General features: G+C 38.8%; 1 long non-coding RNA gene across 1 annotated transcript; it reads left to right on the top strand.

Moving 5' to 3' along the window:
- The first annotated feature begins 4704 nt into the window (after positions 1 to 4704).
- On the top strand, positions 4705 to 6115 carry LOC113026468 (uncharacterized). Its single transcript, XR_003272928.2, has 3 exons — positions 4705 to 5000; positions 5172 to 5235; positions 5625 to 6115. It is a non-coding gene; the product is annotated as an uncharacterized LOC113026468 (long non-coding RNA).
- The last annotated feature ends 20711 nt before the right edge of the window (positions 6116 to 26826 follow it).

Below are 26826 nucleotides of genomic sequence, written 5' to 3'. Positions count from 1 at the left end.
AAAATACCAGTAAGTTTATGGCTAAGAGAAAAGCTTTCTACATTATTTTATGATTAAGGTGCGAAAGGACTCAAAACCAAGAAAAGCAAACTATAAAATATTCTTTGCTAACATGATTTTTACATCAAACTAGAGATAAGAGATGGAAGGTTGCTGGAAAGTTTCAAATGTAAAATTCAGAACAGGTGTCAAACAATACTTCTATCTGTTAGTGCCATCATCATCGTCATCCCTTGACGCTTCAATGCCCTCGTGCCTCCCCGCTCATTTTCATCATTTGTCTCTTTGAACAGTTGAGCGGTTCAAGTGAAAGATGCAAATCTGGAGGGGACACAAGCTGCTGGGTCTCTGACATCTGCGCAGTGGCATCTGTACTCATTCACTGTTTGTTTGCTTTTTGTTCTGCGCTTGTAACGTGTGTGAATAACTGCGCTAACGACTGCTCTTAGATTGGACGTATGAACGCTTTAATTAATTTTGTTTTACACCATCTGACATAATCGCTTTAGAAAACAGCATCCTGCATATGCCAGCAAAATTCACAGTGTTCATTCGTGGTCTGTTTTGGCAGAATGATAAATCTAAGTCCAATGTTTGTTTGCATTTCAGCTCTGGTGTCTTAAGCTCCAATATATTACACACTCTTAACTAGCTAATAGCCAACTGTCTGCTTTTTATTACAGAGAAAATCACGTATGGTGTGTTTTTTGAGCTCTCTGACAAAAGGCTTCTTACTGGGACTGAGCTGAATAGAAAATAACTGCTAAAATAGACACACAGAAACACTCTGGAGATCTATGGATTCGCTTTCTGAGGACTTAAACAGGGTCATGGATGACACTAAGGATCCTTTTCTTGAGTTTGTTTCTGTAAGTTTGTGCAATTTAACAACCTAACAATGCATTTAAATTTTTCAATAAACAAGTTAACACATATTTCAGATGAATTAATAAATATGCATTCAGTGGGGTGTGTTGAAGAATTTTACACATGACCTCTGTATTTCTGAAAACTTGCCATTAGCTATATTTTATTTAACTAAAAACAAGCTATGAAAACAATTTTTAAATAAATGTTATCACAAAGCACACTGTAAAATGTAATATTGTGTTTAATTCAAAATATGAAATAGGCTGAACTCATTTTTTATCAATTTGTTATTAGAACTCGATTTAAATAAGTTACCAGTACTTTATATGCAAAATGCTGATAAACTCAATTTATTTGAGTTGTCTTAACTTAGAAAAACTAAGTAAGCTGGAAGTTTTGCTTCTCAGGGCGGAAGGATGAAAGATGTGTTTTGAAAATGCCACGTGACTACCGTCCTCCTCCCTCTCGGATCAGTCCGCATGTTCATGGCGCCAGCATTTGTTATGGAATATGTTGAGCAAACTAGTGATGTGCGGATCGATCCTACATGTGGCAAAAAAAGTGAGGTGTTGTGGCCATAATTGCCAACCTTGAGACCTCAGAATTAGGGAGACATTCAAAAGGGCTGTTTGGGGGGGGGATAAATACATTTTACAGTGTTTATTTATCGGATAAAATACGCGAAATGTCACCGTTATTATTGGCTGGTTCCACCTGAGGACCCGGCCCGACCGCGGTCTAAAGAAAGCCGGGTAGTACATCACGAGCTCCCTCGGTGGAGTGAGACTCTGCCGTCTGCTCCTTGCTATCTAAAATATAACCGGGCGCTGGCGTAAACTCTCTACCGTCTCACACTTTGTTTAATTAGTTTTCTGTTTGACGTTTATTCAGCTGTGTGAAAACCCCGGAGGAACCCTCCCGAGGGATTAATAAAGTTACATTTAATTTAATCTAATCTAATAACTTTAATCTCAGCCAAACCAATTTACTCAAGAACAAATAAAACACTGAAAAAGCCTAACAATAACATTTTTAAGTTAGCAAAGTGACTTATATATCATGTTTAACGCGAGCAGTGAAAGACCGCGGGGGTTTGAAAACGATGTGTCGGTCGGCTCAGATGTTTGAAGTTTACACAGCTACATTCTCACCTGAAAATATGTTAAAAGTTCTTTTGCGACCCAGAAAGACAAATAAGAGTAATATTAAAACTAAGTAGCTGCCGTCATTGTTGGAAACTGGAATTGGCTGGGCCGCGCTATGAATTCTGCGATATGGTTTTTCAATTTTGTTGTCCGGGTGGAAAATTGGGAGAAATCCTGCCATGCGATTACATTTGTTCCTGACCACCGAGAACACTCACGTTAACTTTTATCGAGTGGAAAAAAAGTTAGCTTGTTTATATTATGCTAACATAGCTGTGTCGCTAGCGGTCACGTAGCACATCATTATATACCAGCTAGCCCAACTTCAGTAACCCTACAAACGTCACTGCTGTTTAGTTTTCTGTCTTCATTTATGCTGGAAGTGATAACAGAGCTGTACGTTTTAATTTGTTTCCAAAACCCCGCAGTCAGGACATGCTATATTGTATTTAGATAGAAGCTAGCGAGCTAACTCCCTGCTAACTTCTAATTACGTTAAATGTCATAAATTCCGTTTTCATGGATGCCTGGATGTTAAACTCAATTGTTACACCTGGTAGAGCAGAACGCTGATCATTTTATTAAAGATGAAAGACTTTAGACAGACAACTCTCAGTAATGCCATAGTGATCGTTTGATATATGGACCTGCAGCGGAGTTTAGACCCAGACACGGCTAGTGACGTCAGACTGAACAATCGGATACTTGTGGAGCCGCAAGTTTGCCTCTCTTTCGTCCACTTTTGTCTTTACGCAACGTTACTCGGCCTCGCCCCTCCTCCCCCATCGCTTCACCTGCAGGAAGCGACAAGATGGACACGGCAAATCTCCGTTAACGAGTTACTGCACATCGCCGTGCGTGGGGCTGGACGCCGTCAACGTGTTAGCTAGCTAACCACGCTAACGAGCTAACCACGCTAACGCCATGCAGCCCAGAGGCGCTGCACAGCCTAAAATCCTTGCATTTTCTCAAAAGTTGACAGCGCGCCTTATGTATGAATTCTGTTTGTGCTTGATGGCCGCGAACCGATTTTATGTGGTACACAGCGCTCAGCAATCAAAAGTCAAAAATGTTTTAGTACAACTTTGGTAAGCTATGGTGCTGCACCGCTTGATGGATTGTCAGAGCATTACGGCTACCGAGGAGCCTTTGCGGAGTGATACGTACTGTGCTTCAACGTAATATTACCCTACTGTGTATAAGGACTATAAATGGCACCTGTTAAGAGACGTGGTTACAAGAGGATTTCAAACTCAATGCTGTCAGTCACACAGTAGAAGTTGGGAACTGAACAGCTGTGAAATCTGTCTTGGTTACTATGCTCAGCGTCTTTTAGTTTACATTTTGACTGCACAATTGTGAGCTTTTTGTTATGCACAAAAACAACATTGTTTTCTTTTATTTATGGAGCATTATTATTTAATAAATGCTCATAATTTATTTTTGAGTAAATCTTATGTACATCTATGCTCTATGTTAATAAAAGTGCCTGTGTGACATCTGGGACACAGCTTTGACTAAGAACTCTCTTTTTGTTCTTACTTTATGGCTTTTAAAAAAAATATCGAGATATATATCTTATATCGCCGTCCAGGTAAAAAATATCGAGATATGAATTTTGGGTCATATCGCCCAGCCCTATGATGAACTCTGCATTATTAAGTGATAAGAACAAATAATCTGATGTTCTGTAATCATTATGACACTATAATTTGAGATACAATAAATAAAATAAGTTTTTGTACAAAGTATCGGTGTCGGATCAGTATCGTCGATACCACCCTGAATAGTACTTGGTATCGGATCGGAAAGGAAATCAGTGGTATCGCACATCACTAGACCAAACCTGGAAAAGCGTCAGCTCAAGAGATTATTGTCATTGCTGTGGATCTTTACCTGATACACTGACTTGGTGAGTAAATGTTTACTCTTATTCAAACTGATTTTGTGGCTTCTCTTAGTTTAGCACCAGGTTTACAATCTTGCTAGCTAGTTAGTGTTAGCCTAGCGTTGCTGCTGCCGCTGGGCTCATGTTACTTAAAAATTAACACCACAGCCTTAAAAACCTTACATAAAACTATGTCGGTGAAATTTTCTGTTGATTGTTTGAAATAAAAAAGTGAGTTAAGAGCCCAGACAAAATTCTTCGGGAGGTGCAGCCTTTAGGGGTGGGGTGTGGGGGGTATTTTCAATCCATAGCCCTAACTAACTAACTAACTAACTAACTAACTAACTAACTAACTAACTAACTAACTAATTATATATATCATGTTTAACCTGAGTAGCAAAAGACCGCAGGGGGTTTGAAAACAATAAGCCAGGAGTTAGTTGTGCTCGCAGACTGTTATCAAGCCTTGACCTCCCGGTCAGCTATCGCGCTGGTGGATAACAGAGCTCTCCGAAAACGTGGAAGTACTTTTGCAAATATGTGATATTTTGATAAATTAAGTAGATATTTGAGCATTACACAGCTACATTCTCGGCTAAAAATATCTTAAAAGGTTATATTGTGACCCAGAAAGGGTAGTCTGGGGAAAAGGAGGATCGCATTTGTCGGAGCCTGTGCATACTTGTAAGCGTGGCAATGGCGGAGGAGCGTGGCTAAAAAACGTATTACTTTTTCTGGGTCACAAAATAAACTTTTAAGATATTTTCAGGCTCGAATGTAGCTGTGTAAAGTTCAAATATCTTCTCGAGTTATCAAGACATCACATATTTGCAAAAATGCGCCGAAGTTTTCAGAGACGTCCATTTTTTTCATGCTTTGTGGCAGCTTTTGAACATCTGTGACATCTATTAATGTCAAATCTAGCCTTTATTTAACAACATAAGCAAACTCTATGTAACAATGATTGCACAGCCATTAAGGATCAAATCAGTTTCTGAAAAATGTTCTGTTTTTTTTCTCCCTCTGCTTGCTTCTTACTGTCTTTGAGGCTCGGGACCAGCACTCCTGTTGTTGGACAGAAAGACATCAACTCAGTGGTAAGTATTTTGGTTTTCCAATATATTAGCAACTGTCAGTGACATTTATATTAATCAGGCTGAACTTTCATCATACTTTAGATCAGCCTGTTTTACTTATTGGTTTTTTTTTTGTGCTTTGGTTTGAGGAAGTTGTTTCTTTACTGATCTTTTCCTGTCTTCTGTTATTAGACTTGAGATATGACTGCACTATGCTGTTGCTGGTGACTCCAGTTAATTCTACAAGACATGCTGTGTAAGTAAACAAACAACAACAGTCTGCATTTCTTGAAAGATCACATCCCCCAAACTTAGTTTAGAGGGTCTACACTGTATATAGTGAAGTCTGCAAGTTTTCTAACAACAAAATTTGTTTTGTGCCCAAATCATTTTGCACATCATTAGAATGAAAGTTATTGGCCATGTTTGCATAGCCCTTTTTAAAATGATGCTTTCATGACATTATTGTATGTTGGGTGGTGGTCACGGCTATCCAGACTGACAATTGGGACATTGTTACCTCTTTGATTGGGAGGAAGCTTGAGATTGTCTAAATTGGAGTCTGTTCTATACCAAATGCAGAAAAAAATGTTTTAAGAAAGCAATTAAGTTCATGTTCCAAAAAATATGATTGTTTGCTTGCAGGACACCAGGAGAGATGAGTCCTCGGTCACAGATGGTGTGGTCAGTGAAGATGGTCGCCTGCCGGTTCAAGCTCATTGCATCTCCAACCCACATCCACTGCCACTGTATTTAAGGGAAGTTAAAGACTTTCTTCTGCACCTACATTTGGATCACCTCGATCCATGATAGTCATTCAGGCAGTAATGCCTGGACTGGAAACAAGCCATCCTTAAAACATTACAACATTCCAGCTCCTGTGTTGGAATGAAAAACAAATGTGTTGTTTAAATCAGAGATTGCACTTGTGACAGAACAATAAATATTTTATTTTGATTATATAAGTAAGTACAAAACAAACTTGTGGTAGACCTAAACTTATTATTCAGAATAATTACATCTGAGACTTAAGATTATAACATTATAACAGTGATGGCAATATTAATTGTTTGTTGTTCAGCAGAACAGTGTCCAGTATGTTGGCTGTTATACTTTGTTGTGTTTGAAAATAAAAGTTGGGCTGATTTTAACATCATTACAAAAAGTGTTGTTAATTATTTTTAATCATATTCAGGTTACCACAAATTGTTTTTTCATTTAGTTGAACTTGAAATGTTTGTCAGTAAGTAAACAATTAGTATTGTACAGTCAGAAATATCAAGTTATTCTTAATACTGCAGACTTGCAATGTATAAGTTGTCCTAACATTCATCTTAAGTAAGCTTTACTTAGTTTTTTTGAGGCAAGGAGTTTCCTTAATTTTTTTTTGAGTTCTGGGAACTAACAAGGCTGTACAGTGTACTCAAAATGAGTAAGTTGCCCTAACTTGGTCATCTTAAGTAAACTTGATCCAATTTTCTCGAGTTCTGGGAACAAATGAGCTTGTACAGTGTACTCAAAATAAATAAGTTGTCCTAATTTAGTCATTTTTAGCTAAGCTTTACTCAATTTTTTTGAGGCAACGAGTTTCCTCAATTTTTTGGAGTTCTGGGAACTAATTAGATTTTACAGTGCACCTTACAAAATTTGCAACCTTACAATTCATTTACATCTCCCTAAATGAAAGGTAAGTATAAAATGGGCTGTTCTTCTATAGTGTTCTCTGCTCAAAGTCTGAACATGAATACAAGTCCAATCTTCACAATCATTCAAGTACTCTTTCAGGTGCTCCACTGTGTTGATTAGCCAGTCTGACACTTTCTTGGTTAGCAGTAAATTTAATGAGATTCTTTAGTAAAACTTACACTGTGAGAGCAGTGAGAGTGAACTGTTGTGGGCTGAATAGCTAAATAATAACTCATTACAACGCTCAGCAAAAGTGATCGGATCAGTATCCTCACACTGTTTCTGTGTATTCATTGGATAAATGATTCTTTCATAAATTGTTGGTTGTATCTGTTTATTTTACGCTGTAAAAACTGTTTCACGTCTGTTAAACTCTGAGTAGAAAATTTGCTTAGAAAGCCAAATAAATGCTGATGTCAGCGGGTTTCAGCACTACAATAACAAGGCCTAACCATAATTGGAAAAACAAAGTGCCAAGCAGTTAAGTAGATTAGAGTTTGACCACATTTTGTCTGCCTGAGCACTGGCCACAATCACGAGAAGACTGGGGGTGCAGGGGGGGCACAATTAGCTCAAAAGATTAAAAGAGCAGTGAAGACACACTTCTTGAGGGCATCTTTAGCCATATGGTGGCTACTCTCTTCATCCTTAGCCAACACACTGTTGACCTTTGTAAGATTTACCATTTAATTAGTCTTCTGATGTCAGTGATCTGCTGCTTTTCCGCGTGGATTCCCCCAATTACACACTGATTAGTTATGTTGAGACGGACTCTGTAAATGTTAACAGCATCCACATCTGCCTGCCTTCATGCACAATAATGAAATGCCTGGAAACCTAAGTTTGAATTTTATGTCTGCTCTCTTCTTTCTATCCTGATCTTTTTGGTAAATTGGGGAAATGCTATGATGAATCAGTTACTGTGTTCCTTCCTCTTCAGCGAATTCTTAATTATTTAATGGTGTATTTAATTAATTCATTATGGCAGTCCTGGCGTTCCATAGTAGAAGGATGTACACATTGTATGTACAATAATGCACTAAGCAGCATATATATTTTCTTGCACTTGAATATATCAATACATTTGAATTAAGATGTTTTTATCAGACATTTTAGGCTGGTCAGTTTATTGGTCCTGTTTCAAATAAACCAATATTCACTATGTTATAAAATGGGCATATCTTTTGACTTTATAGCTAAATTAACCCTGTAACCAAAGTTTGCTCTAATTTGACTGGCCAAAAACATCCAGTACCAAAAATCTTCTCCCTGCATGCATATTCTACATATTCATATACATTTTAGGCAGGTGTGAAAAAATGCTGTAAACAAAGAATGCTTTCAGAAATATAAATGATTGTTTATTGGCCCTAGATGTATTCTGCAGCAGGACAATGACCCCAAACATACAGCCAATGTCATTAACAACTATCTTTAGCGTAAAGAAGAACAAGAAGTACTGGAAGTGAGCCCTGATCTCAACATCATCGTGTCTGTCCGGGATTACATGAAGAGACAGAAGGATGTGAGGAAGCCTACATCCACAGAAGATCTGTGATTGGTTCTTGTTTGAAACAATCTACCAGTGGAGTTCCTTCAAAAACTGTGTGCAAGTGTACCTAAGAACTGATGCTGTTTTGAAGGCAAAGGGTGGACACACCAAATATTGATTTGATTAAGACTTTGCTTTTGTTCATTCACTGCATTTTGTTGATTGATGAAAATAAGTGATTAACACTTCCATTTTTGAAAGCATTCTTTGTTTACAGCATTTTTCTCACCTGCCTAAAACGTTTGCACAGTACTGTATGTGTATTTATAGGCAATATAATATCCATCGCTTATTACCATTTCATTGGAAAATTTTAGGAAGTTAAAAAGCTTGAAAAGCAGCAATTTCACCAGTAGGTGCTCAAATGACCGCCTCATATGTGACTTGCTTCAGATTCATAAATAATGCAGCTTTAATCTACACAGAACGTGCTGGTGGTTCCTTTAAATAGCTTATGAGCTTGGAAGTATGTAAGTGGCTGCATTATTGCTTTATTATTTATTGAAACTCCGGTATAGAAGGTTGGGATTGGTATAATTACCAAAATGGATTAAGAACGCTGGAGTTAAAAATTTTGAGATATTTGGGTTTATAAAATGGCTGTGGTACTTTTTTGTTGCAGATCTTATCAAGCACTACTTCACCTTCATTTCACAACCAGTAATTAGCCTTTACTTTGCCTATCGGTATTGTTACTTGGCTGACTGTAATCACTGCGCATGGCATATGAAAAAAAACAAAACAGATTTATTATATGTCGCACAAGCCACTTGGATTTTTACTTGAGTCTACATAATACTTCTGTTGTAGAAATTTGTAATTACAGTTCTCTGCTATTTTATTCAGGATTTTGTGGAAGAGATGAGAACATGTTAACATCGGGTAAGGTCATCCAGTAAAAATTATAATTGTTTGTCATAACTGCTCCTACATCTACCCTCCAGGTAAGAAAACAATCAGCTCAAAGCAGGCAGATTGTCATGCTCTTAGTAGGCCTCAGCATGCCTAACTTGGTTTAGTCCAAAGGTCAATTGTAGGAATATTTGCTGCCATTCTCTACTTTTCCACTTATTTCAAGATCATTCTGAAAACTACGAGACATGGTTCAAACCCATGTTTGAAAAGCACATAAGCATACAAATGCAAAACTACAAGCACTATTACAGTTTTTCTCCATTGGTTTGGCTCATTTCTTGAAACAGAAATTACATTCTCAAAACTCTAAGATCATTTGGCAAAACACTCTTACAGTTTAGCACAACACTATAGCTCACCTGCAAAAGCTCATATCTCTTCCAAAACTGTTCACTCAGGCTTCAATCTAAATCCCTTTCTCATTTAAACAGTCAGTGTCTCCAAAATGGCAAAGATCCTTCTCAATAGTTTTGGCTCATTTCTCGACACAGATCGGACATTCTCATCATTCTTGGTGCTTTTGTCAAAATAAACCTGGATGGTTGATCACAACAACATGGTCCACCTGCAAAAGCTCATATCTCTCCTAAAACAGTTCACTCATGTGTCAAAACTACATTTCTTTCTAATCTGAATAGTCAGTGCCCCCAAAATGCATCGTCCCTTTGGCATTGTGTGAGTACTGCCATACAAAATGTTTAGATGTTTTGTCACTATGGCAGAGGACCAACAATATACAACAGAAAAGAGTAGCCTCCAAGGTTTGACATCACAGATTGCACTCTCACTACCAAGGAAATTATAACCATTTTTTATTCACAGGCAAAGAAAGTTTCATACATATGTAAAAAGAAAATGTACATTACAGTAGCAAATTGTATGAACACAAAATCAAAAAACAAGGACTTATTCAGTGGTCGCTGTACTCATTCTCCTGCTCTTGTCCACTGTCTTCACCCTCCTGATTATTTACACGCTGTTGTCCGTCTGGCCACAGATTCTCGTCCACATCACAGCGGATACTTTCTCTTGCGATGCAACGAGGAAAAAAAACGGCGTGCATGCCGCAACCATCCCCTGCATTGATCTCCTGTAATGTCGTCACACGCTGTGGCCATAGCATGGAGCAGGGACGGCTGATCCTGAGCATGATGCTCATACACTCTCCACCTCCAAGCAGAGAAAAACTCCTCTGTCGGATTGAGGAAAGAAGAGTAAAGTGGTAGGAACCCCATGACCATCATGGGATGCGTTGCAAACCAGCCCCTATGGTGGAAATTGACATTGTCCCACACAATTACATAAATGGGTAGGTGAGGCCCTATGAGACCTCTCTCATTTTCAGGGATAAAATTGGTATATAGGCGATCCAAGAAGATGAGGAGCTTGTGTGTGTTGTATGGGCCAAGACTGGGGATGTGAGTGGCCACACCATTCTCAGAAATGGCAGCACACATAGTTATATTGTCCCCTCGCTGACCTGGGACATCCACTGTGGCCCGGTGGCCAATAATATTACGGCCACGTTTTCGGCCCTTGGCCAGGTTGAAGCCTGCTTCATCCACGAACACCAGGATGTAAGGGGTCTCATGTCCTTCCAATGACATTATTCTCTAAAATAGAGTAAAGAACATAAAATCAGTCATACAGAAGAGTCATATACTACAGTTAGACAATTACATGCTCTCCCCCACAGGTTCAATATACTACAGGCTACTACTCCAGTGGTTCTAAACTAGTGATAGGCCTATGAGGAAGTACTGCAGGGGTATTTGATAGAAAGGGGAGTGGGAAATACTGATGACTTACTGAGATGTTACAGTAAAACCTACAGTATTAGATAGATTTGATTGGGGGACAACAAAATAAGGATTGTAATGAGAATTGTATCATACAGTAAACTGCAGTTTTCTGTTGAAATTGTTGAAGTCAGATGAAGCAAATACTGATTCTGAAATCAGGTAAAGGAGGTATTGAAACCAAATAAGTGAACTACTGCTTACTGTGATTACAGGTACAGTATGTACCTGTAATGTAACTGACCAGTATGTAACTGACTTACATTTACATACTGGTAGCGCAGCTCCTTTACTCTGTCAGAGTTCCTCTCAAATGGTACCCTGTAGATTTGTTTCATTGTCATCTGATGCTTCTTCAAAACCCAGTCTATTGTGGAGATGCTTATTGTGTTTATGTTCTGGAATATATGATTGTCCTGAAGGATGGCATCACGGATATGCCTCAATGTGATGGCATCATTTGCCATCACCATGTTACAAATCTCTCTTTCCTGTTGTTCAATGAGAAGTTTTCCTCTGCCACCCACGCGAGGTTGTCGTCCAATCCTACACAAAGAACAGAATACAGTAAGTTATCAGTGTAATTGTATTATTGTTTTACTCACAGTAACTTCACCACAATCCTAATGCAACATTGCACAGTGACTGGAATACTACTCTAAACTGTATAAATTATGTAATTCCATAGTTTACAGTAATTTGTTCAATATATTTCTTGTCATATTTAGTATCAAAACATTCCACTAGTCCTCTCCACCTGCTAGTATAGACCTACTACTGTAGGCAGATGCACACAAAATCTCTACAGTAAGTTATACATTTTTTGCCTCACGCATAGTGCCCTGTCCTATACAACATATAATTCCATCATAGATTAAATAGAGTACATACCTGTTTTCCCTGAGAAAGGTTTGGATGATGGAGGACACTGTAGAGCGAGGCACATTAGGCTGCACTCGACGACCTGCCTCTGCCATTGTGAGGCCATGGTTTATGACATGGTCTATAATTGTGGCCCGAATTTCATTCGGGACAGCACAGTGTCTTCGCGCACCTCGGCCTCTTCCCCCTATTCCTCCACCACACATTCTCAGTCCTCCTCTTCTTCTTCTTCTTCCTCCTCTTCCTTGAGGAAGAACTTCCCCTTGTCAGTTTGCTTGGCCTTGTCTATCCATGTTCAGAGATCGGACTGGCTCTGGTCAAGCTCTATATATTAGGGGTGCAACGATATTCGTATCGATATTGAACCGTTCGATACAGTGCTTTCGGTTCGGTACGCATATGTATCGAACAATACAACATTTGTAATTTATTTTATCAATTTTCCTTCTGACGATGCTGTCTGTGTTGAGCGCTCAGTGAATCTGTGTTCGACTACTCTGCCTAGGCTGCACTGTCCAGCGCAGATCCACTGAGCGCTCAACACAGACAGCATAGTCAGAAGGAAGAGCGCAGGGCACCTCCCCCACCCTCATTCAGTTCTGGCGTTTGGAATTATTTTGGTTTTCATGTGACGTATGACCCTGAAGGTAAGCGAGTCATGGACTAAAGTAAAACAGTATGTTGGATGTGCCATGCAATGCTCAATTACATTGGTGTGAACTAGTGTGCTAGCGCAGTTAGCTCGTTAACGTGTTGGCCGTCTAGCCCCATGCACGGAGCGATCGGCGGTAGCTCGTTAACGGAGATTTGCCGTGTTGTGGCGTTAAGGTCATTTCAACGAGATTAACCTGAAAGCACTAGTGGGAACACGACGAATATGACTGCACATTTACGCCGACATCATCCTAGTGCAAAGACAAGTGGAAGCAGACAAAAAAAAGCAAGCATGCTACTAACTTTAGCAGAGTCATTTAGACAGCTGTTAGCACATGATTCTCCTTATGCTGCTGAGAATATAGCCCAGAAGAAGCGGATAGTATAGCTTTTATTTTGGAAAGAGCCATTTCTCTGTAATAAACTCTCTTTTCCAAAGATGAGTGATTCCTCAATCAGATACAGGGCTCGCAATATCGCTAGCCCGACGTCCCGGAGCTAGCGATTTTTTCAGTCGGGCTACCAAAATCTATCTCTTCCCTGCCCGTCGGGCTATTGTAGGAAAAATATATGTCAATGCTTTTGCATTCTTTCAGAAATGTAGCTGGGTAATTATGTCATTGGCATCGGTGAGCCACTGTCAATATGTGACATATTGAAGTCGCGTTTGAATTTGCGCTTGTTTTTTTGCTTTCACTTTGCAATCGTGCGAACTGTGTATAGAGAGCGACAGCACTGATCTGTGAGTGATGATAATTTGTGCACCAATTCCTCTGACATAGTCTTATTAATCGTTAGCTTACTATGCAAACATGACAAGTGAAATCTCCCGCAGCAAGCTTAAACATGTGAGAGGTTGATCGCGCAGAGAATCGCTGAGCTTATGTGAGTGAGCGTGTAAAAGCATTTCAGTTCTGCTGAGCCAAATAAGACAGGTCAGGGTGAAGAAGTGACAGCCAAAGAAAAGCTTACCACAAAACGAAGAAGTTATGACAAATCAGACTATAAGGCAAAAAGAAAGTGCAGCTTTATGGTTTCATGGACAAAAGAATTTCTGTGACTGCAATATGACGAGCTAAATAACCAGGGCTGCACATAAGTGGTCCGCAGGTGCGCATTCGCTGTCAAAATAAAAAACACGCACAAGGGTTAGGGTTAAATTTAAAAACTGTACTTTTGAGTTAAAATATATATTTATAATTTTAATAAATGACAAATTAAAAATGCATGAACATTTTTTTGTATCGAAAAAATATCGAACCGTGACACCAAACTATCGAACCGAACCGTGAATTTTGTGTATCGTTGCACCCCTACTATATATCTGTGTTTGGCAGCACACAATCATGGAAAACACCTGTGTGTGACACTCCCCCTTCGTTAGTCTAGTTTCACCTGACTGTCAATGACTGTCATCAATTTATCAAATATTCATGGTATTATGTTCTTGACCAATTTTGACAATTGAACAAACAGTTGTGCATGCGAGTACTTATACAATGAAATCATGCTGACATTTTTTGGAGGGAATGATAATTAGACTGAGAATCAACTAATCCGTTTAGATCTACGAGATCTATTCATTTGGAAAATGTGCTAAATGTGGGCTAACTGTATAACTGTAGGCTACCTGTACTTAATCATTTGCAAAGATGCACTGAGACAATTGACACATGTACTAAGGCATTTGGCATTTGATAAAATGAATGAGAAATGCCATTCTGTTGTGAACATTTACCAAGAGGTTTGGAGGTTTGTCCATGTTATTTTGAGAATGTAATTTCTGTTTCAAGAAATGAGCCAAACCAATCAAGAAAAACTGTAACTGCTGAAAAACAAATCACGTGTTCCTTTGTCAGCATTTTATCACCAAATTAAACTACTAATAGGGTTTACCCATTTATTAATTTAGAAACAATCAAAGTGAAATAATCTTTTTCTTTTAAAAAAGGGAAGAATAAAACATGAAAGGAATTAACAGGCATTTTAAAGTCATCCACTGCTTTTGTTCTCTTTATCAAAAACATCCGCTTTGTATAAAAGCGATCCCTGCTGTGGGAGAGCGACGGTGTGGAGCTGCAGATCAGATCTATTTAGAAGACAGCATCAAGTTGAGTGGCTGAAGCCTGCTAGCCAGGCCAAATACAGCAGTATAGCTGTTTACATAATAGTAATAAGCTACAGTACACAGTGACACCATCAAGTTTTAGGAGGAGACTTGCTTACATGAGCAGGCCATAGATTATGCCAAGACAAATCGATTAGCATGGGAGCAGTCTAATATTAGGATTCAACGTATGATTAGAGAAGCCGTGTTATGTAATGACAATAATGAGTCTCTGTTATACTTCAATACACAGACGAACATCCACTGGCCTCAAACTGACAAAACGTCCTTTATCTGTCCCGCAAAATGTCTCTTTTGTTTTTGAGATAGATAGATAGATAGATAGATAGATAGATAGATAGATAGATAGATAGATAGATAGATAGATAGATAGATAGATAGATAGATAGATAGATAGATAGATCGATCTAAGGGGGGGGGGGGGGGTTATTCACTTGAATAAAAACTGCTTAATTAATTCACGCTTACCTGTGTTTCAGTATATGCATGTATAAATCTTACAGTAAATACACACAGTCTCTGTGTGTATTTACTGTGTTTTTGTTTCTTTGGTTCCCAATTCCTTCTTTAACATCAAGAGTTGGGCAAACTTAACACACTGGTACATCTCAGGTCCCTGCAGGCTCTAATCTAGATTACATATTGTGACGTCATCATGTTACCCTGCAACATGAAATTTGAGCACTACTGTAACTATTACACTTTATAAAAGCATTGCATCAGTTCACAGACAACAGCATTAAAATACAAACAAACGGTTGCATTTGCATGTACGTGTCATACAATATTTATTATATGGCATAAACAGACAGTGTTCATTGGTTCTGTTGTGAGTCCATCTTTGAGAACGAGTCCGTTATTACATCTGTTGTTCGCACATTACAATAGACTCTAGATTACATCACTACACTGACACTCAGTAACCTGCCTGGCCTCAGCAGGTCACACAAATGAAAGACGCACACACACGTGTACATACACACACACACAGAAGTGTTACCATGGATCACTAAAGGGAACTCAAGGAGGAGGGTAGATTGGCCGTGTGTGCGAGGGGGTTGGGTGTTAAATCTGATCTGGCCAGTGCTGACGATGGCAGTGTGGCTGCGCCCTTACATCGGCCACATCAGTGTGTGTGTGTGTGTGTGTGTGTGTTATATAACAGCATGATAAAGCTGCCTTTGGGATCTGACTGTGGCTGCTGAGCCTCTTACCTGTGTGTCATATGGAAAGCTCTGGCAGCAATCTTTATCTTCCACATCAATCATCTCAGTGGATCCTGAATTGACCACATTAAGCCTGTCACTGTTACTGTGTTTCTCTCTCTCTCGCTTCACTCTCAGTGTGTGTGCGTGTGTGTGTGTGTCTCAGGGGTGCCACCAGGAATTTGGGTTCCCATGAAAAAAAAAAAAAAAGACTTTGGGCCACTCCACTTTAATATTGCAAACCGTGATAAAATAATACAACACTGTTATATGGATAATATTCTGCTTCGATACAGAGATTTTTTTAATTTGGGGAAAGTTGTATTGTTGAAACCATGTTTTACATTTCAATATTCTGAATGATGACATCATTAGGGGTTCATTTGGTTTTTTTGCTTTGTTTTTTTGTTTTGTTTTTTTTGTTTTTTCGTTTTTTCATTGATTGGTACCTAACAATTAAATATACATCAGCTTTACGGCTGAAACTAAATCTAAATTCTCTATAAAGTGGTGTAATACTAATATTTTTTACTCCTTACATATTTTCTAATAATATTAAATATTGGCAAATAGAACTTAAATAAATCCTTTCAATATTAATTTTGAAACAAATTATAGCCAGCTGAACTGTGTCTCTGTCCTGAGGCCTGGTGGAACTCAAGTAGGTTTTAATCAGTTATAGTTTACTAAAAGGTCTCATCACCTGCAACAGTCAAAATATACAAAGAACATACTTCTCCAAAGGTGTTGTATATGTGGGTTATAATTATAATATATTATTAGTATTATTACAAATAAAATAGTGTGTAGAAAAAGATAACTTTCCCAAGGGGCCTCCTGAAATAAGACATTTCTTTGACATCAAAGAACTTGCCTGCTTCTTCAGATATCAGTGTGGCTGGTTCAGTGTCAGGAGTGTGGGCATGGGGTGATGGGACTGGGACAGCTAAGCCTGAGCAAGAAGTTTGCTCTGTTTGGCCTGGCAGCTGATACGTGATTTAGTATCCATATATACACAAACGGTCCGCCTCTGTATTGTTTAAAGCAGGGGTCTCAAACTTGCAGCCCAGGGACAACTTGCAGCCCAAGTCACCCCTACTTGTATGTTGACGTGAAGAAATATAATGCAATTTGGCCCTTGAAGTTACTTTTTTGTTAGGGAGGATTTGTTTGTTGTTGAGTGCAATGTTAAAATAAGTTCTTTAAATATGTGTACACTTATGTCTGCATTTTTATTTGGTTAAATATGAACAAAACTATAGCAGAGGTTATATTCAAATGAAGACCACAACAGTCTTTAAAACCCTGCAAGCAGGAACAACCAAATCTGATACTACGAGTCATGGTGCCAGTTATTTATCACACACCTGTTGAGCAAGCAGACTGTGACCCTGAAATGATTCTATTCCCTCCTAATCCACATACAGTATGTCTTACACACTTACAAACAAATGAGAAAGAACAATACAGTATCCACATCTGAACCAAAGTGTAAAACAGTGAAATGTGGATTATTAAATATTAGGTCTCTCTCCTCCAAGCCTCTGTTAGTACATGACTTAATAATTGATCAACAAATCGATTTACTCTGCCTTACAGAAGCCTGGTTGCAGCAGGATGATTATGCTAGTTTAAATGAATCAACACCCCCGAGTCATTCTAACTACCAGAAATCTGGAAGCACAAGCAGCAATTTTTCACACCAGCCTATTAATTAATGAAAGACCAAGACAGACTTTTAATTCATTTGAAAGCCTGATGCTTAACATTGTTCACCCCAGCTGTGAAACTCAGAAACCAGTCTTACTTGTTATCATCTATCGTGTTGCACCTTAATTTGTTTTCATATAATTGCGTGGAATGAGTCTTAAGTTGAATTTTTTAATAGGCAAAAAATACTTAAATAAGTAAATGTTACTTTTTTTTCTTTTTTTCTTTTTTTTGCTGATCCAAAAATTGATCCGATCCATGAATTAAAACCATGATCTGAATCGAACCAAGAGATTTTTGATCCGTTGCACCACTAATAACCAGTCTCTAGCCACATGGGTAAAATGCGATTATTTGAAAGGGTGATGTCACTGTATTTAAGTATGGTGGGGGGAACATGGTGGCTTCCACAAACCGGCGCCTGCTCCTAAATGTTTTTAATGGATTAATTACAAGTTTATGAGAATGTTTATGAGATAGATTTATGAATCTATCCTTTTCTTCTGTTAAATAATCTAAAAAAAATTACTGACAGTACCTTTAATATTGTGCTGATATCACTCCAGTTTGTCACAATTGCTATTTATTCACTAAATGGAGAAAGACATCCTGTAAATACAACAAATATTTTTTTAGTCAACCTAACACAGTTTTGGGTTTGGATTATTGTTTAAATGGCATTTTAAGCCATTTGTCATATCACACTAGGGAACAAAATACACAGTGCTGTATAGTATACTGTATATGTACAGAGGCCCATATGGGTATTTATGAAAGGGAGGCACAGACAGTTTTTTATTTGAAAGACCTTTCGGATCCCGGTTAAATAGATACTAAAATTGCAAAGTAACAACACTGGAGGCTGAAATTATACCACATATATTTGTTTTATGGACAGCTGTGGAACATGCTCTGCATATTACCCTGCAAAATATTTGTCTCATTTAAACTAGAGATCGACCGATCCAATATTACGTATCGGTATCGGTCCGATACTGACCTAAATTACTGGATCGGATATCGGAGAAAAATAAAAAAATGTAATCCGATCCATTAAATATCACGAAAGCACCTCACAAAACTTGCAACACGCCGTAACTCGCCTCAGAACGTTAGCACGTCGGAGCAGTATGCATCACGTGATAGAGCGGCTGTGGCATGCGGGACCTGTCGGTGGTCTGGATAGCATGTGGAGCTTCGCTAGCAACCCGGCATTTCATCTCCGACAAAGTTATCCCCGAGAGAAGTAAAGCAAGTGTGTAAGTCCATCTCTGAATGTTTGTAAAGCATTCCTGCGTTAAGCTTAACAACCGATATATGGAGCAACTGCCTCTTCTTGCTGCTACTTCAATCAGTCCGTCGCGAGTCCGTCTCTCTTGTTTGTTTTTGGCCCACTTTGCACCAGAAAGAGGAAACCAGCGGATAAACAACAGCAGCACGTTTAAGCTTGATAAGCTGTTGTTAGAATTTATTTAATATTACTTTCTACACCAGGATCTTTTTCTACGTAGCTGACGCTGGTAACTGTGCAAGGGCGGATATAGCAAAGTTTAGTCAGGGAGGCCGATAGGGCATTAACAGGGAAAAGGGGAGCAGAAATACATACTTTTCTTTCTTATTCTCATTTAAAATGTCTAGCTTTTAATAAATAATTATCTGACACCCAAAGTTTTAATTTGATGCAAAATGAATAGAAGTCAATTACTGTATATAGTAACTATTAAGTCTAATATATATGATCAGTATGATCAGTATTGCTGAACTATGAAATATTTTTTTTGCATACCGTTATAACAGAATAGCTTTAGTGTAGTTGTTGTTTTAAACTTGAGTATGAACTTATACAAAATGCAGCAAGATATTTTAAAAAAACAGTTTTGTTGAAACACACTATATCGGATTCATATCGGTATCGGCAGATATCCAAATTTATGATATCGGTATCGGACATAAAAAAGTGGTATCGTGCCATCTCTAATTTAAACCAACTGCAATCCTCTTCCAACTGTAACAGCCCCAACCTCAAGGATAATTATAAAGTTATAGTGAAGTTTCAGGCAGTGTGAAGATTTATTTATTTTTTTTGTCTCTTGTACGCCTTGAATGTGAACAGTTTTAAGTTAAATAAAAACAACAAAACACACACATAAAACACAACTACCCACAGCCATTCACTGCTAAGGGTTTGTAGATCTCCTAAACAAACCCTGAGCTGTATCAAGAGGCTCAGCCGAGGTCCAATCTGACATTTATCTCTCGGGCCATTCTGCTGATGGCTGCACGACATCGCTTTAGGAAGCAGCTGTTTACTGTCAGAGATCTAGGTCAGGACAGAGACGCAGAGCTGGACACTGCTAGCAGACTATATGGCCTTTCGTGCATCTGTAATGGCCTCTAAAGGATACAGAAGGGGGGTGGACGTGGTCACATCAGAGGAGCGGCAGATATTGGAGTACATGATAAAGTAAAAACATTCAGTCAAAGGCCAATAAACAATGAAAACTTAAAATCATCCAGTTCTAACAAAGCGCATTATAAAAGTAAAGAAAAAAGCTTACAACCAGTCAGAAAAGGGCAAAATCTACTGTACGTGCTTTCAGTCAAGTCCTCAGCTGATGCCATTTTTCCATTCAATAAGAAATTGAAAGAAATAATTTTATGATGGCACAATATTATCCTTCCAAATGATAATTAAACCTACTCAGAACACCAGAGCTAATTGCTGTTAAAAGGTATATAAATTTAATTTATTATTTCCAATTATAAGATTAAACTTTTATTGTATTTACAGTGTTGTTAGTGAAGTATTTGATATCTTGGGCACTGAAATTCCTGTTACAGTTAAATTGAGAATCAGCTTAAGAAGATTTGAATAATCCTTGTCTTTTTTTCTTTTTTTTTTTGCCTGTCACGTTTGGCTCTTTTGCCATCAGAATTATTGTCTAAAGGCAAAGAAAGATGCCCAACGGATTTACTTTACCAAATTGACCATCCCAGCCTTGCCGTAATGGTCCATTTGATTCACCTTTTATTGTTTATTTTATTTTCACTTGCTGAATACGGGACAGACTTGACTGGGGAAAGAAGGGGAGAAAGAAAGAGGGAAAGAGAAACAGCTGAGAAGAGGGATGGGGGAGAAGGGCAAAAAACAAAAACCAACAGAATGGGCAGAAGAAAAAAAAAGAAAAAAAATGCATATATCGATCACCTGGATCACCTGTTGAGAAAGAAAAAAAGAGAACAAGCAGAAGAGAACAAGAGTAATAGAATAAACAACATCACAATGATATATGGGAATATGACAGTATTCCCATATAAGGATTGAATAATCCTTGTCAATGTCATCTATGATCAAAGAGTAGGATTACAAGTTCCAGGTATTTACTTATTTACTATGAAGTACTGCGTGAGATATTATAGCATCTCACTCACAAATTGACCTGAATACTTATAGATATGTATGCAAAAATTATTATTTTTTAAAAACTAGAGATGGCACGATACCACTTTTTTATGTCCGATACAGATATCATAAATTTGGATATCTGCCGATACTGATACAAATAGTGTGTTTTTTAATCAATAAAACTGTTTTTTTATTATCTTGCTGCCTTTTGTATAAGTTCATACTCAAGTTTAAATAAACAACAACACTAAAGCTATTCTGTTATACCTGTATGTAAAAAATACACTGCACCCAAAATATTTCATAGTTCAGCAATACTGATCAAACTAATAACCTTAAACCTACTCCATCCTTCCTATTCTGGTATTTTAAAGAGTACTTAGCAGAAATATTAAGCAACCTAACTAATAGGGTTGCAAACTCCCAGCAAAAAAAATAGGGAACCACCCTCCACCTCATGATGCTTAATCGATGTAATCAACTTTAATTTGATGCAGTGTGGGGGAAAAAGTGCACAGAAATAAATTATTTTTCAAGAATAATTAAATAGATTCAACGTCTTTCTTCAACAGAATTGCAGACTGCACAGATGGTATCTTCCCAAAGGAAAAAGTACTAGCTTACTAGGGTTTATTAGACTTAATAGTCACTATATACAGTAATGGACTTCTATTCATTTTACATCAGATTAAAACTTTGGGTATAAGATTCAGATAATTATTTATTTAAAAATGAGAATAAGAAAGAAAAGTATGTCTTTGTGCCCCCTTTTTCCATGTTAATGCCCTATCGGCAGTGTTGGGAAGGTTACTTTTAAAATGTATTCCATTACAGATTACAGAATACATGCCCCAAAATGTATTCTGTAATGTATTCCGTTACGTTACTCAATGAGAGTAATGTATTCTGAATACTTTGGATTACTTAATATATTATCATGCTTTTTACAACTACGTGAATGTACTATTGCTGTGATTTATTACTGTTACTGAAGGTCCGCGGCTCCGAACTGGACCTCTGACTAATACGGCGGATTCTGTGTCGGGCTCGTAGCCGAAAAATAGCTTTACTTTGTTGTGTCGGTCAACTTTGCTTGCGAGAGACAAAGAGAGGCGTTGAAAGGCTGCTCCAATGGAACTTATTGTTTCATACTTTTCCACTCGCCTTTTTCTCCCTTCTCGCGCTCACAGACACATAACGGGTATGGCACTCCATTCTCCCTGCAGCACGGACTACACTGCCCATGATGCTACATTCTTTAGAGCTATACCTGTAGCATTCTGCCTATTAGCTTAGCACAACAACAAAAAGGCGCTCTCTCACCCAGGAAACACGCAGAGAGAGAGCGTCACCCTGTAACCATGGCAACCGCAACGCTGCCACCTGTAACAACAGAACGTAGCTGTCAAACAAAACCCAAACAGTCCTGACCCGCGACAATATGAAACCGGAAAGTACTGCCGTGTAATCCATTTATTTCAACAAAGTAACTGTATTCTAAATACCACCTTTTTAAACAGTAACTGTAACGGAATACAGTTACTCATATTTTGTATTTTAAATACGTAACGGCGGTACATGTATTCCGTTACTCCCCAACACTGCCTATCGGCCCCCCTGGCTAAACTTTGCTATATCCGCCCCTGCACAGTTACCAACCGTCAGCTACGTAGAAAAGGATCCTGGTGTAGAAAGAAATATTAAATAAATTCTAACAACAGCTTATCAAGGTTAAACATGCTGCTGTTGTTTAGCCGCTGGTTTCCTCTTTCTGGTGCAAAGTGGGCCAAAAACAAACAAGAGAGACGGACTCGCGACAGAAAAGCTGATCAGCTGATCATTAATCAGTTTCATGATTGAAGTAGCAGCAGGAGAGGGAGCGAGAGAGACAGTCAGAGGCAGTCGCTCCATATATCGGTTGTTAAGCTTAATGCTTTACAAACATTCAGAGATGAACTTACACACTTGCTTTACTTCTCTCTGGGATAACTTCCTCGGAGATTAAATGCTGGTTTGGTAGCAAGGCTACAAATACACACAGCCCACGTGATGCATACTGCTGCGACGTGCTACGGTTATGAGCCGAGTTATGCCGTGTCACAAGTTTTGTGAGGTGCTTTTTTGATATTTAATGGATCGGATTACATTTTTTATTTCTCTCCAATATCCGATCCAGCAATTTACGTCAGTATCGGACCAACACGTAATATCGGATCGGTCCATCTCTAAAAAAAACCTAAAACTTGCATCTTCAAAACACATGAGTAATTATTTATGCTCCTATCAGCAGTGTTTTTTTCCAATAATTTTAAAAACAAAATGTTGAAAGTGATTCAATAAATAATCTGTCATTTTCCATTAAAGTCATTTTTAATGTCAGATTATGTACATCTACTTTTCTCTGTCTACATTTCATTTCTGCATTAGCAGCAGTAAAACAAACTGTTTATACATTTGTTGGCAGATGGCTATCAGTCAAAGACCTAATTTACTTCAACCACTGCTTCTGCTGCTGTGGATTAAGGCAGATGACTTTAGATGAGATTAGGACCCCCGTGGAAATGCAGAGGAAACAAGAAGCTTACAGCAAATGAGGCAACTTAACTGACCATTGCAATATTTTGTGAAGTTAACAATACAATGCCACTACTTTGTTTTACAAAATGAAAGCGAGTTGTACTTTCTAAAAGGCATGTCAGAGAGAGAAAAAATGTGCGCAAATTATCACAAAATCAGGAGACAGATGCAGACTTTTCAATTTCAGAAAATTCAAAACTGTGGCATTTATACAATGAGTCATACCGGGGGGTACATTTTTGTGTCACCTGGTTATCATGCCCTTTTTTGACTGTACAAAAATGTTAGGGTGATAGTTTATGTTCTGTTAATGTGGTTTAATTTTTTTTGATCTGGAAAGTTGAGTTCAGGTATGTATTGTTTCCAGATGCTCATGAAGAAAAAACAGAATTATTTACAGTTTTATGCTGTTAAAGAACAAACGAGCTATTCATATTATCATTTGAATCACATTATTTTTGTGTTTGCAGTTGGCATGAATTCACAGTACAGTAAGTGTTTACTGTACGTCTGGTGTTAACAATGGATCCAATGGGGCTCTTATACCCGCCCACTGCCCATTAACCCTTCCCCAACCCTCAGGCTCATCTACTGACTGCTGACACAGCCATTACTCACCAGTTTAAAGCAGCTCTTTGGCTGCGTAGCTCAGCAGGCTTGGTGAGATTTTGGGGACGAGGGTGCTGCATGATCGTTTGGGAGGAGGTGGCTCACTGCAAAGGGTCAAGCTGATGGGTAGCTGGGATTACCACTGACACACCATCTGTCACCCAAATGTTGTGATAATCAGAGTGAGGAAATCAGTACCCTGACTAAATATCATAGACATGTAAGCTCTTTTAACCTAGAGTAAAGGCCAATTTTCACAGTGCCTTGCTGATGCGCAGAAGGAACACGGCTGATAACTGATTCTCAGAATTGTTAGAACTTTATCCTATCCTGAATTTTGAAATGGACCCATCCAGCTACAGTAAATCCCAGATAAATCCAGCAATAACTTCAATTGTTTCTGCTGTATTAAGAACTCAAAATACCCACACAACATGTCATTACATCATACAGGATAGTCTAAACAATATGACCAATAATGGTCAGATTTATCTCTGGAGAACACAGATGCTGCTCTGTATGAGTCATCCAAACAACATCCAAACAAAGCTTATGGCTGGAAATTCAAACAGACGCACATGTTTCCCGCTTTTAACTCCTGCACCATATTGTTATCTAATCGGCTCTGTTGTAATTAAAATTCAATCAACATCCTGTCTTTTAGACATATTACCTTCAAACATTCAAATCTCCAACTCTTAATCCTAAAGACAACAAAGACTTTTCATGCAGCCACATGTGTCATAAAGAAGCCTTTTGTGTTATGCCATATTAGCTTCTATGTAACCAATATGGTCTTCCACAAGCAGAGGATGGGAGATCCTGGCTGATGTAGCAAGAGGCGACAATCCTCTGAGGTCAGTGCAGTGGGCATTTATTGTTCTGTTGTTGAATGTGATGCTTCCGAGAGGCGTCAGTGGAGGATTAGCGATCGCTGGCACATGTCAGGGAGTGAGAGTGTGGACCAGAGCGTGCAGGACAGGCCAGGCGTCATGGGGCTCTGAGCCTCCTGACACAAGGCTGAGCATGCTCTTCACTGAGGAGGGGGCAGCTTGTCTTCAAATGTGTGAAACAACACACACCCTGGACTTTTTCCACTTCTCACAATCTCATGTAAGCAACTGAAATGACTCTGAAAATAGAGCAAATGATAGCTGCTTCAGTGCACATTTGATATTTACTCCAGAGAAAACAGAACAGAATGAAACACAAAAGGGAATAAACTAAATAGTACTTAATCAAGGAACTGAGAATGCTGGGAGATAAAGGACAAATATAAATAATACAACCAATGATTAAAAGAAGCAAAACCCAAACAGTCCAAAGCCCATGGCACCATGAAGGTCCAGGATGTACCCTGCTTCTCACCCTGTGGCAGCTGGGATAGGACCACATCACCACTACCCTGAACTGGATAAGTAGGGACAAAATAGATAGATGGATGGTAACTAATAGTATTCGTCCATTTTTATTCAACTTCACTGATTCTGTAGTTTAAGTCTACCTGCTACACAATGATCTCATAATCTGCTGAAACCCTTTAGAAATTGCATTATTGCCATTTCATGCATCATATGTATATATCACATGTCTGTCTGAAAACAAAAATTAAATATAAATAAATATTTTAATTTTAACTTCATAGGCCTGACACAATTAGAAAAAAAAACTCCTTTCTTCATCTTGGAATTGCACAGCCAGTGTCCTCAGCCGTTTACAACAAAGTCAAGCCGCTGCCGTGTAATCAGAACGGGAACTCGAGCTGTCCCTCACCAGGTCGCTGTGGCCCCACTCATTATCTTATCACCTATTGTAACCCACTGTAATTCCCCTGCTCATGATTGATGATGTCGCTGTCTGATTACACCAAGACAAAAAACCCCTAAGATCACCTTTCACTCCAGTGGCCAACTCCAAGAGTTCCATGAGGTCTGCTGGAAGGATGATGGACCAGGAGCTGTGCAGCCATGTTGAGCTTCTGTCAATGACACATCAGGTTTTTATAAACTCTGAACAAGAATCAGCACTCTGCTGTAAAACAGTTCATGACATTCTTTTACCGACGTAATTAAAGACTATTACCTAATGGACAAAAGTCGCACTGACTTGGGGTGAAAGTAATTACATTTTGGTTAGACTGTCTCATGTTTGATTGATATGGATGGTAATTTTCTAGATGTACCTCACAAGACACTGATCAGTGTGCTTCTGATAAGGAGCACCGTGTGGTGCTGCACAGAATGAAGTAAGAAAGCCTCGGTATAAAACATTTAGACTGAAGGCTTCTCTGCTACAGATCATGTCCCTGGCCTGCCTCGAACAAATCAGATAGGTAACCTGTGCTCTTTTTAAAAGAGACAGTGAGCCTCATCTCTCCATGCGGCAGGTGGAGACAGATGCCTCATTATCTATACCACAGGGGACAAAACAAGCCTGGGACCTGACGGCCCCCCCCCCACTGGCATTTAGTTTCCAGTGCGCTGACACAAGGAAACCCTGGACCATCGCCGGGCAGCGCTCATCTCTGACCTCAGTGAGTGTAGGTCGCTCGCAGAGTCACATTAAACTTTCAGAGGACCCAAAGGTCCCCATCAGGAGTGTTAACAGCAGCATTGTCCCAGGTCCCCCTGACTCAAATGGCCAAGTGTAACAAGGCACCCCCTCCAGTGGTCAGGACTGCATCACCCCCCCCCCCCCGGCCTGGGTCCGTAGATACAGTGACAC

This window comes from Astatotilapia calliptera, chromosome 1, assembly GCF_964374335.1.
Source record: "Astatotilapia calliptera chromosome 1, fAstCal68.1, whole genome shotgun sequence".
In the NCBI taxonomy this organism is placed as follows: Eukaryota; Metazoa; Chordata; class Actinopteri; order Cichliformes; family Cichlidae; genus Astatotilapia; species Astatotilapia calliptera.
This window is presented reverse-complemented; position numbering and strand designations above follow the sequence as displayed.